The sequence below is a fragment of the Salmo salar genome, chromosome ssa22 (genome assembly GCF_905237065.1).
Source record: "Salmo salar chromosome ssa22, Ssal_v3.1, whole genome shotgun sequence".
Classification (NCBI taxonomy): domain Eukaryota; kingdom Metazoa; phylum Chordata; class Actinopteri; order Salmoniformes; family Salmonidae; genus Salmo; species Salmo salar.
The window spans coordinates 33,655,078-33,668,160 of record NC_059463.1 but is presented as its reverse complement, the minus strand read 5'-3'; positions in this window follow the sequence as shown (position 1 = coordinate 33,668,160).

The following is a 13,083-nucleotide window of genomic DNA, read 5'->3' as shown; positions in this document are numbered from 1 at the left end:
CATTTTAATAAACCATAAATCAATGGTAAACAGGGGTGAATCTCTGAATGAGAATGAGGGTCTTCTTCTCATAGGATGATGAAAACAGACCATTCAATAGCAGCAGCTGCTGTGTCAGGCACAAAATGGTGCTAATGTTGGGCCATTTTAGTAAAGAAATGTAATGTCTACGTCAGTGGTGAAAGGACAAGGCTGTCTATCCAATGTTAGCATACCTAACCCATGTTACCTTGAAGCTTACAGTAAAGATAAGTCATTATTATTTAGGTGTGAATGGCCCTTCTATGTGTCTTTATGCATCTCTTGATGACTGTCTCCATCAGGGGTTGGACATAGTGTCTCACCTCAATGTGTGTGTAGGTGTCTATACGTTCATGTATTGATTATTGTGAGGTCCCTTGCTCTTCTCTACTCGGACAGAGATGAACTGGAGACATGGACCCGCCCCCTCCCCTCTGCTGACAGGTTAGAGTTGCTTGACGCCCACGTGAAGTGGTGGCACGGTGTAAAAATCACTTAACTGTCTGACATGATGGGCTTAAGCTTGGACAGGTCCATTACCACCACGGCCCCGACATCAATCTGGAGCTACTTTAGCCTCTGTCAGTCCCAACATCAGTCAAGGCTTCTGGTCAATGTAGAGCCCCGTTGTCTCCCAATAGGGGGCGTCATTCCTACTTGGTCCTTCAAACCGGATTGTCAGTTCACAGCACTCACTGTTTGTCTACTGGACATCATGTCAGAATTTATGAATAGACTCCGGCCTATGGTGGTTAGTGTGATCAGGGAAGAGGAAGGATAAAAACAGAGAGGAGGACTAAGGACTAAAGATAGAGAGAGCTGGAGAAAGGTCCATAGAAACAAAGAGGACTGGAGAAAAAGATACACACCGACAGGCAAATGGATCATTGCTAAACTGCAGAGAGTTCGAGACCGAAAGATGGAAAACCTGACCAACAGACAGATAGAGAGGGAGTAAGAGTGACTTTGGCAGTTTTCTTCCGTTGATCGGCGATGCGACACAGTAATTTACAGAGCGCCACAGCAATTTACAGAGCGCCACAGCCAAATGATCTGTCATACACTGCCTGGCTGCCCACAGAAGGGATGGCTCTGGGCTGGAAGGCAGCAGCAGCAGGAAGGAAGGAGGGAAGGAGTGGGAGGATGACTGGATAATGGAATCAGAGGGAAGGAGAGGAGAGGAACGGAGGCATTCAAACTCATGGGTATCATGGGTAATATACACAGTACCACCTCCACTATGCCGGTGGGATGAGAGAATCATAAAACCCGCCACTCATCTCTACTCTATAAAACACGCAGTGCAGTTTCACACCTTCTTTTATCCCTCATTTGAATTTCAATCATATTACACTGAACAGAAATATGAAGGCAACATGTAAAGTGTTGGTCCCATGTTTCATGAGCTGAAATAAAATATCTCAGAAATGTTCCACACGCACAAAAGAAGCTTATCCCTTTCGAGTTTTGTGAACAAATGTGTTTACATCCCTGTTTGTGAGCATTTTTCCTTTGCCAAGATAATTAAATAGCATGATCATTACACAGGTGCACACTGTGCTGGGGAGTATTTCTGTCTGGAATAAAGCCCTTTTGTGGGGAAAAACATATTCTGATTGTCTGGGCCTGGCTCCAGCCTATGCCCTTCCAGGCCCACCCATGGCTGCGCCCCTCCCCAGTCATGTGAAATTCATTAATTAGGGCCTAGTGAATACATTTCAATTGCCTGATTTCCTTATACGAACTGTAATTGGGTGCGGCAGGTTGCCTAGTGGTTAGAGTGTTGGACTAATAACATAAAAGGTTGCAAGATCGAATCCCTGAGCTGACAAGGTAAACATCTGTCGTTCTGCCCCTGAACAAGGCAGTTAACCCACTGTTCCTAGGCAGTCATTGAAAAGAAGATTTTGTTCTTAACTGACTTGCCTAGTTAAATAAAGGTAAAATAAAATAAAAATTCAGCTAAATATTTGAAATTGTTGCATGTTGCGTTTATATTTTTGTTCAGTATACAGTATGTTAAAATAGGAACAAAGGCATTTTAGTCTAAAAGGTAAAATCCTGTAAGGAAAGGTCAGAAGAATGGATTCACAAGTATTGATGTAGAGTGGAACCATAGATTAGCTGCAGGATATAACATGAAACGGAATACTCTACTCTTGAAAAGGTACAAAGGCAGTATGAACCACCTCTTAGGGTATTCTGAGGGTGTATCAGATGTTCAAAGGAAGGGGAGTGTTTCAACAAAGGCTACAAGAGAAGAAAATAATAACAGAATTCAAAATACAGAAACCCATGCTCCACTCCCTCTTTCTTGCGGTCTGTCTCTGTCCATGTCTTTCTATGTCTCCCTCAGTCCCCATCTCTTTTCCCTTTTCTCTCTTTCTAAGTCTCAAGTCAGGCATACTACACCTCCCTTCCTCCTCACTCCCCTCCCCCAGGGATGCAGGTTTTACGACAGTAACATGACACTGCTTCTGTGTCCTATCACAGACAAGGCAATAATTCACCTCAAAGGCAGGCAGCGGCGAATCGCAGCACAGCAATAAATTTGCCTGTCAAGCCAGGACCAATGAGGGGCAAGCTTTAAATCACAGCTGTCAGCTTGGTGGCCAATGGCGTGGCGATGGCAATAAATATGTCAGAGGAGGTGGGGGGGTGCTCTGTTTATGGGTACTGCATTGCTACTGGAGAATCCACAGTGAGGGGGATGGGGTGGGGGATAGAGAAAGAGACAGAGAGAGAAGGAAAGTGAAAGCCTTAAAGATGAGAAACATATAGGCAAATGGCAATGTTCTTTTTTTGTCTTCCTCTTCTTCTCTTGGCTGTGTTAGAGTCCCATGAAAGCAGATCTCTTAGCATGCAGCCAGAGAGAGGAGGAATTTATGACAGAGAAATTAGGAATTTATGACAGAAACAAGACTGAGCATGTGACCATCAAAAAGCAAGACCAAGTTAACCAGCCGCATCGGAGCGGCAGCCTTCACCCAACAACATATTCATAAATTATATACAAGATGTGACCGTAAACCCATCACTATTTTCTGTTTTATCACAGACACAAAGATGATGTAAAACAGCTCACTGGTTCATGACTATAACAAGTAGAGTTTCTGTTCAACATTAGTTGGTCATAATCTCCTAATCAGTTACACATCTACTGTTGTTTGATCATTTAGTAGTAAATAAACATAACAGACTCCAACCAACCATAATCCCAAATGAGTTAGGAAATACAAGAAAGCCCTATACAACATAACAATATAAATACAATGGAATAATGGCAGTATAGTCTTGAATTGTTATACACCAATGCCACAATGATGAATACCAATTCCAATCAGTCTTTCTTGAGGCCCATATGTTCTGGTTTCCAGTCTTCAGAGTTTTGGTGCAGGGAATTCCTTTGCTCTGGGTTCCCAGACTGTAACTATGCAACTCTACAGGAGCTCAAAAGCATTACTCTGACACTATATAAAAACCCTTTTATGTTGAGTGACTGATACGTGTAGACATCAGGTATGGTAGCATTGTCATCTCTCTTTATCTATCTTTCAAACTAACGGAGATGTATCTTTTCCTGCACCACTACGTCCAGTAATAAATTACTTTTCCCTCAGTCTCTCCTACAGCTCCTGCAATACACTGGGTGGAATAGGGAATAACTGGCCAGCTTGCCTGCTATTCCCTCTTGTCTAACCAACTTGTACATCAGCAACCTCACACTACTACAAGAAAATACATTTACATGCACAATGACCACAGATGAGATTTGAGAGTAATTTATGTTCACATTACTACTTGTGGTATTGCTACATGTTTGTCTGTAGAACTGGAGCGCCTGATGGCTCGAGTGGTGAATTATAGCCGTGGAGGGAGGGTTGGAGAGAGGGATGTTGTGGTGGCAGTGTTGTTCTTGGCTGTCTCTTCAGCCCAGGGCCCGAAACGACACACTATTCACTGAGAATCTGTCAATGACACTCTGTAGAAACAGCCACAGTCATAAAGCACAGTTTAAACTGCGGGGAGATTCTGCATATCTGGCCCAGTCCCACGTCTCATAAAAAATATACTTATACACACACACACTGACGCAATCCCTGTGTGCCAACAACCGTTATGCTGTGGATTTGAACATTATGGTCGCTCACATTTCTACACAATCCCAGAATCGCATTTCACATGCTTGCGCTCTCTCTCTCTCTCTCTCTCTCTCTCTCTCACACACACACACACACACACACACACACACACACACACACACACACACACACACACACACACACACACACACACACACTTTTGCTTTGCTTATCCCAAACACAGTCACTAACAGATGTCTTTCTCTTCCCTTTATCGCATGCCTTGGGTTTGCACAGCTTCCAGAGTCATAATAACACAGCAGCACAGATGGGAGCAGAATGCAATCAGGCAGACCCCTGCTACAATATTCCTGATAGCACAGCGTGGCCATTCAATCATCTTGTTTGGACGAATGATGGATCCGGTGATGTTAAACAAAACCTTTGGTTCATTTGGCTTGGCAAATGAGCTAAGATTAACAAAGATGTATGCTTCCACACTGTTCACTGTTCATCACTGAATCAATGTGTTTGATCACTGAATCGTTTCATAGAAAATAGAGCAAGTGACAGTAGTTATATAGGGAATCTACATTTAGGCACAAGCTTTTTATTTGAATCTGCAGATTACGCAAGCAGAAACCGAGATTTGGTCCGGCAAATGGTACCGGAGCATCGAGTCATAATGTATCCCCTATTATTTCTTATGACCGAAAACAGCTAGATTCTGGACATTCTGCTTACTCCGGACCAGGCCCCAATCCCCAGGACTCAAAAGAGGAAGTGAAGGCGAAAAAGAGGCGGCATCCTGACGAGACTATGTCGGCAAACAAATAGGCCACCATTGCCCTCTGTTCTGAAACTGGATAGGTTTTGTTCGAGACTATCATATCAACAGGACCTAAAAAACTGTAATATCCTATGTTTCTCAGAGTTGTAGCTGAACGAGGATATGAATATGCATCTCGCTGGTTTTTCTATGCATCGTCAAGACCGGACAGCAGACTCAGGTAAGACGAAGGGAGGAGGAGGGTGTCTCTTTGTTAACAACATCTGGTGTGCAAGCTCTAATGTTATTAAGAATGTCTAGAGTTTTAGCTTATCTGAGTTAGAATACCTCATGATATTGTGCAGAGCCTATATCAACCATGTACATATCTCAAATATGGATAAAAATCTAACGTATGCTGGCACAACTGTGGTAGCAACGGCTCTTTACTTCACATGTTGTCGGAATGCCATGCAGTTAAAACATTTTGGTCTGAAGGTGTTTCAGTTTTGCCTGTCATTTTTTATGCCAAATTTCTAATGTGCCCCCTCCCATGTTTACTTGGTCAAAGCCCAGAAAATATACTGTCTAATGTCAGTCAAGGGAATCTGGAAAGAACGTAAGTGTCACGGGTGTCGTAGGGTGTAGACCAAGACGCAGCGGGAAAATGTATACTCATCTTCTTTTTATTAGTGAAGAAGGAAAAACACAAACAACGTATACAAAAACAAACAAACTAGACAGTCTCGTCAGGCACACAGCAAAACAAGAAACAATCTCCCACAATTCCCAAAACAAACACACTCCTAAATATAGGACCTTCAATCAGAGGCAACGATAGACAGCTGCCTCCAATTGAAGGCCCCAATCCCCATTACCAAAACATAGAAATACAAACGCCTAGACAGAACATAGAAATAAACTAACATAGAACGATAACCCAAAAACCCTGGACTAATAAATCAAATACCCCTCTACATACACAACCACCCCAAACCATATAAACCAAATACCCCCTCTACATGAACACATACACAAACACACCCTGAACCACATAAAACAAATACCCCCTGCCACGTCCTGACCAAACTATAAGAACAAATAACCCCTTTACTGGTCAGGACGTGACAGTAAGCCAACTTGCTTTTCTGTGGACCGCTGGCTGTAGGACTACTTAGACCTTGCCTGCTCAAGGACTTCGATCTAGGTTTACATTGTCACTGGGACACTGTAGGCAAGTTCTTGGACTCTGGAAATGTACACAGAAAACTTTGAATCCTGTATTCCATACTTGAATATCTGCCAATTAGAAAATTCTATAAGGTGGACACCTTGTAACTAATGTATTTGACTCTTATATGATGCACTATCCTTCCCCTTCCCACCCCTTCCTAAACCCTGTTTTTTGTTCTGTATGTAATGTCATTTGTGTGTTGTTTCTATGCTGTAAAACAATAAAAACTGTTAATAGCAAAATAATACCTCATGATAAGCTGTAGACCACACTATTTACCAAGTGAGTTACATTTACATTTTAGTCATTTAGCAGACGCTCTTATCCAGAGCGATTTACAGTAGTGAATGAATACATTTCATGCATTTTTTATTTATTTATTTATTATTATATATTTTTTTAGTATTGCCCCCCGTGGGAATCGAACCCACAACCCTGGCGTTGAACACACTATGCTGGCGTTGCAAACACCATGCTCTACCAACTGAGCCACAGGGAGTTTTCATCTATATTTTTTGTAGCTGTCTATTTACCACCACAAATCAATGCTGGCACTAAGACCACATATCAACCAGTTGTATAGGGCCATAAGTCTTCACTATTATTCTACAATGTAGAAAATAGTAAAAATAAAGAAAAATCCTGGAATGAGTAGGTGTGTCCAAACCTTTTACTGGTACTGTATGTACATAGCTACCTCAGTTACCTTGTACCCCTGCACATCAACTCAGTACTGGTACTCCCTGTATATAGCCATCCAATTTTTACTCGTCATTGTCACTCACTGTATTTATTCCTTGTGCCACTATTTCTATTTTTATCTTTAACTCTGCATTGTTGAAAAAGACCCTTAAGTAAGCATTTAGAATACACCTGTTACTTACGAAGCATGTGAAAATAAAATGTGATTTCGATTTTGATGCATACACACTCACTCACATGCACTAGACTGACACTCTCACACAAAACCCACACACATTCCCATACACTACATACGTACACACACACACACACATTCCGACACAACACAAACACACATACACACACACACGCACGCACACACATTCACTTTTACACTCATCATAAGCTGTTGCTACTCTGTTCTTTATTTGACTCTTATTATTATCTATTCTGATGCCTAGTGACTTTACCCTGCCTTTATGTACATATCTACCTCAAATACCTTATTATTATCTATTCTGATGCCTAGTCACTTTACCCTGCCTTCATGTACATATCTACTTCAAATGCACATTGATTTGGTACTGGTACTCCCTGTATATAGCCCCATTCTTTTGTTTTTTATTCCTCTTGTGTTACTCTTTTTATTATTATTTTTTACTCTGCATCGTTGGGAAGGGCTCGTAAGCAAGTATTTCACGGTGGTCTACACCCTGTTGTATTCGGTGACAAATACATTTTGATTTGATTTGATGGTGGGACAACCACAGACATCAGAGACACTGCCATTCCTTTATTAATTCTGACCTGAAGAGACAGACAGACCAGACCTCCAACCATGGGACATTCCCGTTGTCAATAATACACATATCATAGGCATTAATTATAGACCTCTGACATACATTCACCCAGACAAACTTGTAAACATTCCCTGTTATTAGATACAGGCACCAACCTGCAAGACACACATATACACAGACATGCACGCACACGCACGCACACGCACGCACGCGCACGCACGCACGCACACACACACACATACACACACACACACACACACAAGCACGCACACACACACACACACACACACACACATGCATGCAACCATGCAGATGGCATTTCACTCAATTATCCTGGTTTCTGTGTAATCAATATAAATTACCTCTCTGCTTCTTTATGGCTCTGCCGGGGTAATTAGCCGATGAGAAACGAGTCCTTGATGGCTCGGAGGTGTCACTATCGTTCCCTGATGACAATTAGAAGGATGGCAGCACCGCTTCTCTCTGGGGAGCAGGTCTGTGACCTTTCCCTACCCTCTGCACACTGAGTAGCCTCTGCATACCCCATACCAGAGAAGAAGAGGTGAAGCAAGAGTTTACTCTGCCCCAAATTTGTCCACAAAAAAAAGACCACGAAGTTAGGAATTTTTGTATGGAGGTCATTGAGAGAGTGTTGAATTTGGTCAACGAAAAACAGTGATGTACTGGGACATACGCACTACCCTCTGTTGCGCCTTGTGGTCGGATACCAAGCAGTTGCCATACTAAGTGGTGATGCAGCCAGTCAAGATGCTCTCGATGGTGCAGCTTTATAACTTTTTGAAGCTCTCGACCCACTCCACCACAACATGTGAATGGGGACGTGTTCGGCCCGCCGTTTCCTGTAGTCCACGATAAGCTCCTTTGTCTTGCTCATGTTGATGGAGAGATTGTTGTCTTGGCACCACACTGCCAGGTCTCTGACCTCCTCCCTATAGGCCAGGGGTGTCGAACTCATTCCATGGAGGGCCTAGTGTCTGCTTGTGCTCTCCCACATTATTTAGTGTTGCTTGCATCGAAGCAACCATAGAAGGCATTTAGCTCGTTTGGTAGGCTCGCGTCGCTGGGAAGCTTTGACTGGGTTTCCCTTTGTAATCCATGATAGTTTTCAAGACCTGCCACATCCAACGAGTGTCAGAGCCGGCGTAGTAGGATTCGATCTTTGTCCTGTATTGACATTTTGCCTGTTTGATGGTTTGTCGGAGGGAGTAGCGGGATTTCTTATAAGCGTCCAGATTAGTGTTCCGCTCCTTGAAAGCGGCAGCTCTAACGTTTAGCTCAGTGTGGATGTTGCCTGTAATCCATTGCTTCTGGTTGGGATATGTACGTACTGTCACTGTGGGGATGATGTCGTCTATGCACTTATTAATGATGTCAGTGACTGATGTGGTAAACTCCTCAATGCCATTGGATGAATCGCTGAACATATTCCAGTCTGTGCTAGCTCTCCATCGCCCACCAAGCAAAAACTCGAACAGGAAGTACCAGTGACTCGCTCAATACTCAAGGGGTCCGATGAAGTGGGGGGTGGTGACTTTCTATACTCAATGTATGTGTAGTAGTTTGTTGCATCGTATTGCTTAGTTTATCATTTGTGTCAACTTTGAATTCAATCTAAGCCACATATTGTTTTTTTATAAATAAATACATTTATTTTACCTTTATTTAACTAGGCAAGTCAGTTAGCAACAAATTCTCATTTTACAATGATGGCCTACCCCGGCCAAACCCTTCCCTAACCTGGAGGACGCTGGGTCAATTGTGCGCCGCCCTATGTTAATGTCCTCAATTTTGTTCTCCACCTTTATAGACGCAAACCTGAAGACATTCAAGCAGCACTTTGAGAACAAGCAGCTCAAGTATCCAATGGTCCCAGTACTGGTTGATGTGCAGACCAGTGGAGGGTCCTCAGAGGAGGAAGGGGAGGACGATCCTCTTCAGTGAATTTCGTAAAAATAAAAATATTGAAACATTAAAAAAAATGTATATACTGCTCAAAAAAATAAAGGGAACACTTAAACAACACAATGTAACTCCAAGTCAATCACACTTCTGTGAAATCAAACTATCCACTTAGGAAGCAACACTGATTGACAATAAATTTCACATGCTGTTGTGCAAATGGAATAGACAACAGGTGGAAATTATAGGCAATTAGCAAGACACCCCCAATAAAGGAGTGGTTCTGCAGGTGGTAACCACAGACCACTTCTCAGTTCCTATGCTTCCTGGCTGATGTTTTGGTCACTTTTGAATGCTGGCGTTGCTTACACTCTAGTGGTAGCATGAGATGGAGTCTACAACCCACACAAGTGGCTCAGGTAGTGCAGCTCATCCAGGATGGCACATCAATGCGAGCTGTGGCAAGAAGGTTTGCTGTGTCTGTCAGCGTAGTGTCCAGAGCATGGAGGCGCTACCAGGAGACAGGCCAGTACATCAGGAGACGTGGAGGAGGCCGTAGGAGGGCAACAAGCCAGCAGCAGGACCGCTACCTCTGCCTTTGTGCAAGGAGGAGCAGGAGGAGCACTGCCAGAGCCCTGCAAAATGACCTCCAGCAGGCCACAAATGTGCATGTGTCTGCTCAAACGGTCAGAAACAGACTCCATGAGGGTGGTATGAGGGCCCGACGTCCACAGGTGGGGGTTGTGCTTACAGCCCAACACCATGCAGGACGTTTGGCATTTGCCAGAGAACACCAAGATTGGCAAATTCGCCACTGGCGCCCTGTGCTCTTCACAGATGAAAGCAGGTTCACACTGAGCACATGTGACAGACGTGACAGTCTGGAGACGCCGTGGAGAACGTTCTGCTGCCTGCAACATCCTCCAGCATGACCGGTTTGGCAGTGGGTCAGTCATGGTGTAGGGTGGCATTTCTTTGGGGGGCCGCACAGCCCTCCATGTGCTCGCCAGAGGTAGCCTGACTGCCATTAGGTACCGAGATGAGATCCTCAGACCCCTTGTGAGACCATATGCTGGTGCGGTTGGCCCTGGGTTACTCCTAATGCAAGACAATGCTAGACCTCATGTGGCTGGAGTGTGTCAGCAGTTCCTGCAAGAGGAAGGCATTGATGCTATGGACTGGCCCGCCCGTTCCCCAGACCTGAATCCAATTGAACACATCTGGGACATCGTGTCTCGCTCCATCCACCAACGCCACGTTGCACCACAGACTGTCCAGGAGTTGGCGGATGCTTTAGTCCAGGTCTGGGAGGAGATCCCTCAGGAGACCATTCGCCACCTCATCAGGAGCATGCCCAGGCGTTGTAGGGAGGTCATACAGGCACGTGGAGGCCACACACACTACTGAGCCTCATTTTGACTTGTTTTAAGGACATTACATCAAAGTTGGATCAGCCTGTAGTGTGGTTTTCCACTTTAATTTTGAGTGTGACTCCAAATCCAGACCTCCATGGGTTGATAAATTGGATTTCCATTTATTATTTTTGTGTGATTTTGTTGTCAGCACATTCAACTATGTAAAGAAAAAAGTATTTAACAAGATTATTTCATTCAGATCTAGGATGTGTTATTTTAGTGTTCCCTTTATTTTTTTGAGCAGTGTATATATTTTTAGATAGAATTATACCAAATATATTCACATCACCAAATAATTTATTAAAACACACTGTTTTGCAATGAAGGTCTACAGTAGCTTCAACAGCACTATGTAGCTGAGCGCCATGGTGTAGCCAGAGGACAGCTAGTTTCCGTCCTCCTTTATGTTTATTCTATGGCTAACCATCCTTCTGGCTACACCTCATTCCACACTTTGCCTTTTATGTCCCATGGTCCCTCAGCTTCATACACTTTGGAACTCTCCATCTTATCTATATAAACTCGCCCTACCTTCACCTGTTTTCCCTATGCCACTTCCTTCGCTTGTTCTTCTCCTGATTTCAAAACATCTAGACTCAGTTACACACTTAAATGTGTTGTACTGTTTTTGCCACCTTTTCTTCACCTCTGTAATCCGGTCCTCCTGCTTATTATGGGGTTTAGACTGAATGCAGTGGTAAATGTGCTTCTCACAATTGACAGCAGCAACATGGACCTGTTAAAATTGGCTAGAAAGTTTTAGATATAGCTGCGTATAGGCATGGCTTCCTTGTTTTAAGTCTTAAGTGTGCACTTCTGTTTCTCATTCTGCTGGAGTTGACCTAGTATTTATATTAAACCTACCTTATGCATCCAGTTGTTTCTCCGTTTGTAACTCATCCACCAAAAATCACAATATGCTGTTTTACATTTTGTGTTATTTCTGCTGGTCTAATTCCTATAATGAGAAAGCAGAAAACTCTGTGTGCTCTCTGAGAGTAATAAAAGTTAATATGGTGCTCTTCAATGTCCCAGGTTTGTAGCATTGATGAATAAATCAGATGTTTATGTTATGTATGTAAGCATATGTACGCATTGTTTACTATTTAGATTTCTTTAAAACAATGCAATTGTTGTAGTTCATGTGATTGATGGGCGACTAAGTGCATTCTTGTCAAATAAATATACCTAAATATATTTCATATACCTATATTTATATACCTAATAATATACCTAAAGCCTAGTGGTTAGAGCGTTGGGCCAGTAACCGAAAGGTTGCTAGATCGAATCCCGAGCTGACAAGATAAAAATCTGTCGTTCTGCCCCTGAACAAGGCAGTTCCTAGGTTGTCATTGTAAATAATTTGTTATTAACTGACTTGCCTAGTTAGATAAAGGTTAAATAAAAAAATATTAATTCATGATTATGGATACATTCTGCAATGAGTTAATCTGGCTCTGAACCTGCAACAGAACATGCAAACAAGTTAGTTCTGAATTGCTTTAATACAGCAGTGCATTCTAACACCATGAATTGAAATAGATCTTGCTAGCTTCTTGCAAAAAAAACTAAACCTAGCCCATATTCATGGAACATTCTGATTGTCATTTATGATTTTTTTTTGGACCCCCCATTAGCCGAAGCTAATGGCGACAGCTAGTCTTCCTTGGGTCCAACACATAACGAAAAAGACATTACGTACAAAAAGACTTTACAATTTACATACATTTAAAACATTAACATAGACATTACTGACTAATAATCATGAGCTGTCATGCTCATGGTGTCCGAATGTTCTGTGAAGCATGATTTCTACATGCATGAATAGTGTGTCCTCCTGTCACTACCAATGATTTATATATACACTAGATGACTAATAGGGTGCGCTGTGTTGCAGCCACCATCAATATTTTGGAACCTATAAAAATGCATTTATTAATGTCTACATTAGTTTTTGCCACATTTATTATATTACAGACATCTTGACTTAATGCATACTTTTACATTACTTTATGTGAACAAAACATAAAAAAATGTATATATATTAAATGTTACAACAACAAAAAATATGTTTTCTTTGAAACATTTAATTGAAATACTGTAGAATTCTAATCATTCCTGTAGAGCAGGTATTCCCAAACTGGGGTACGCCAAATAAAAA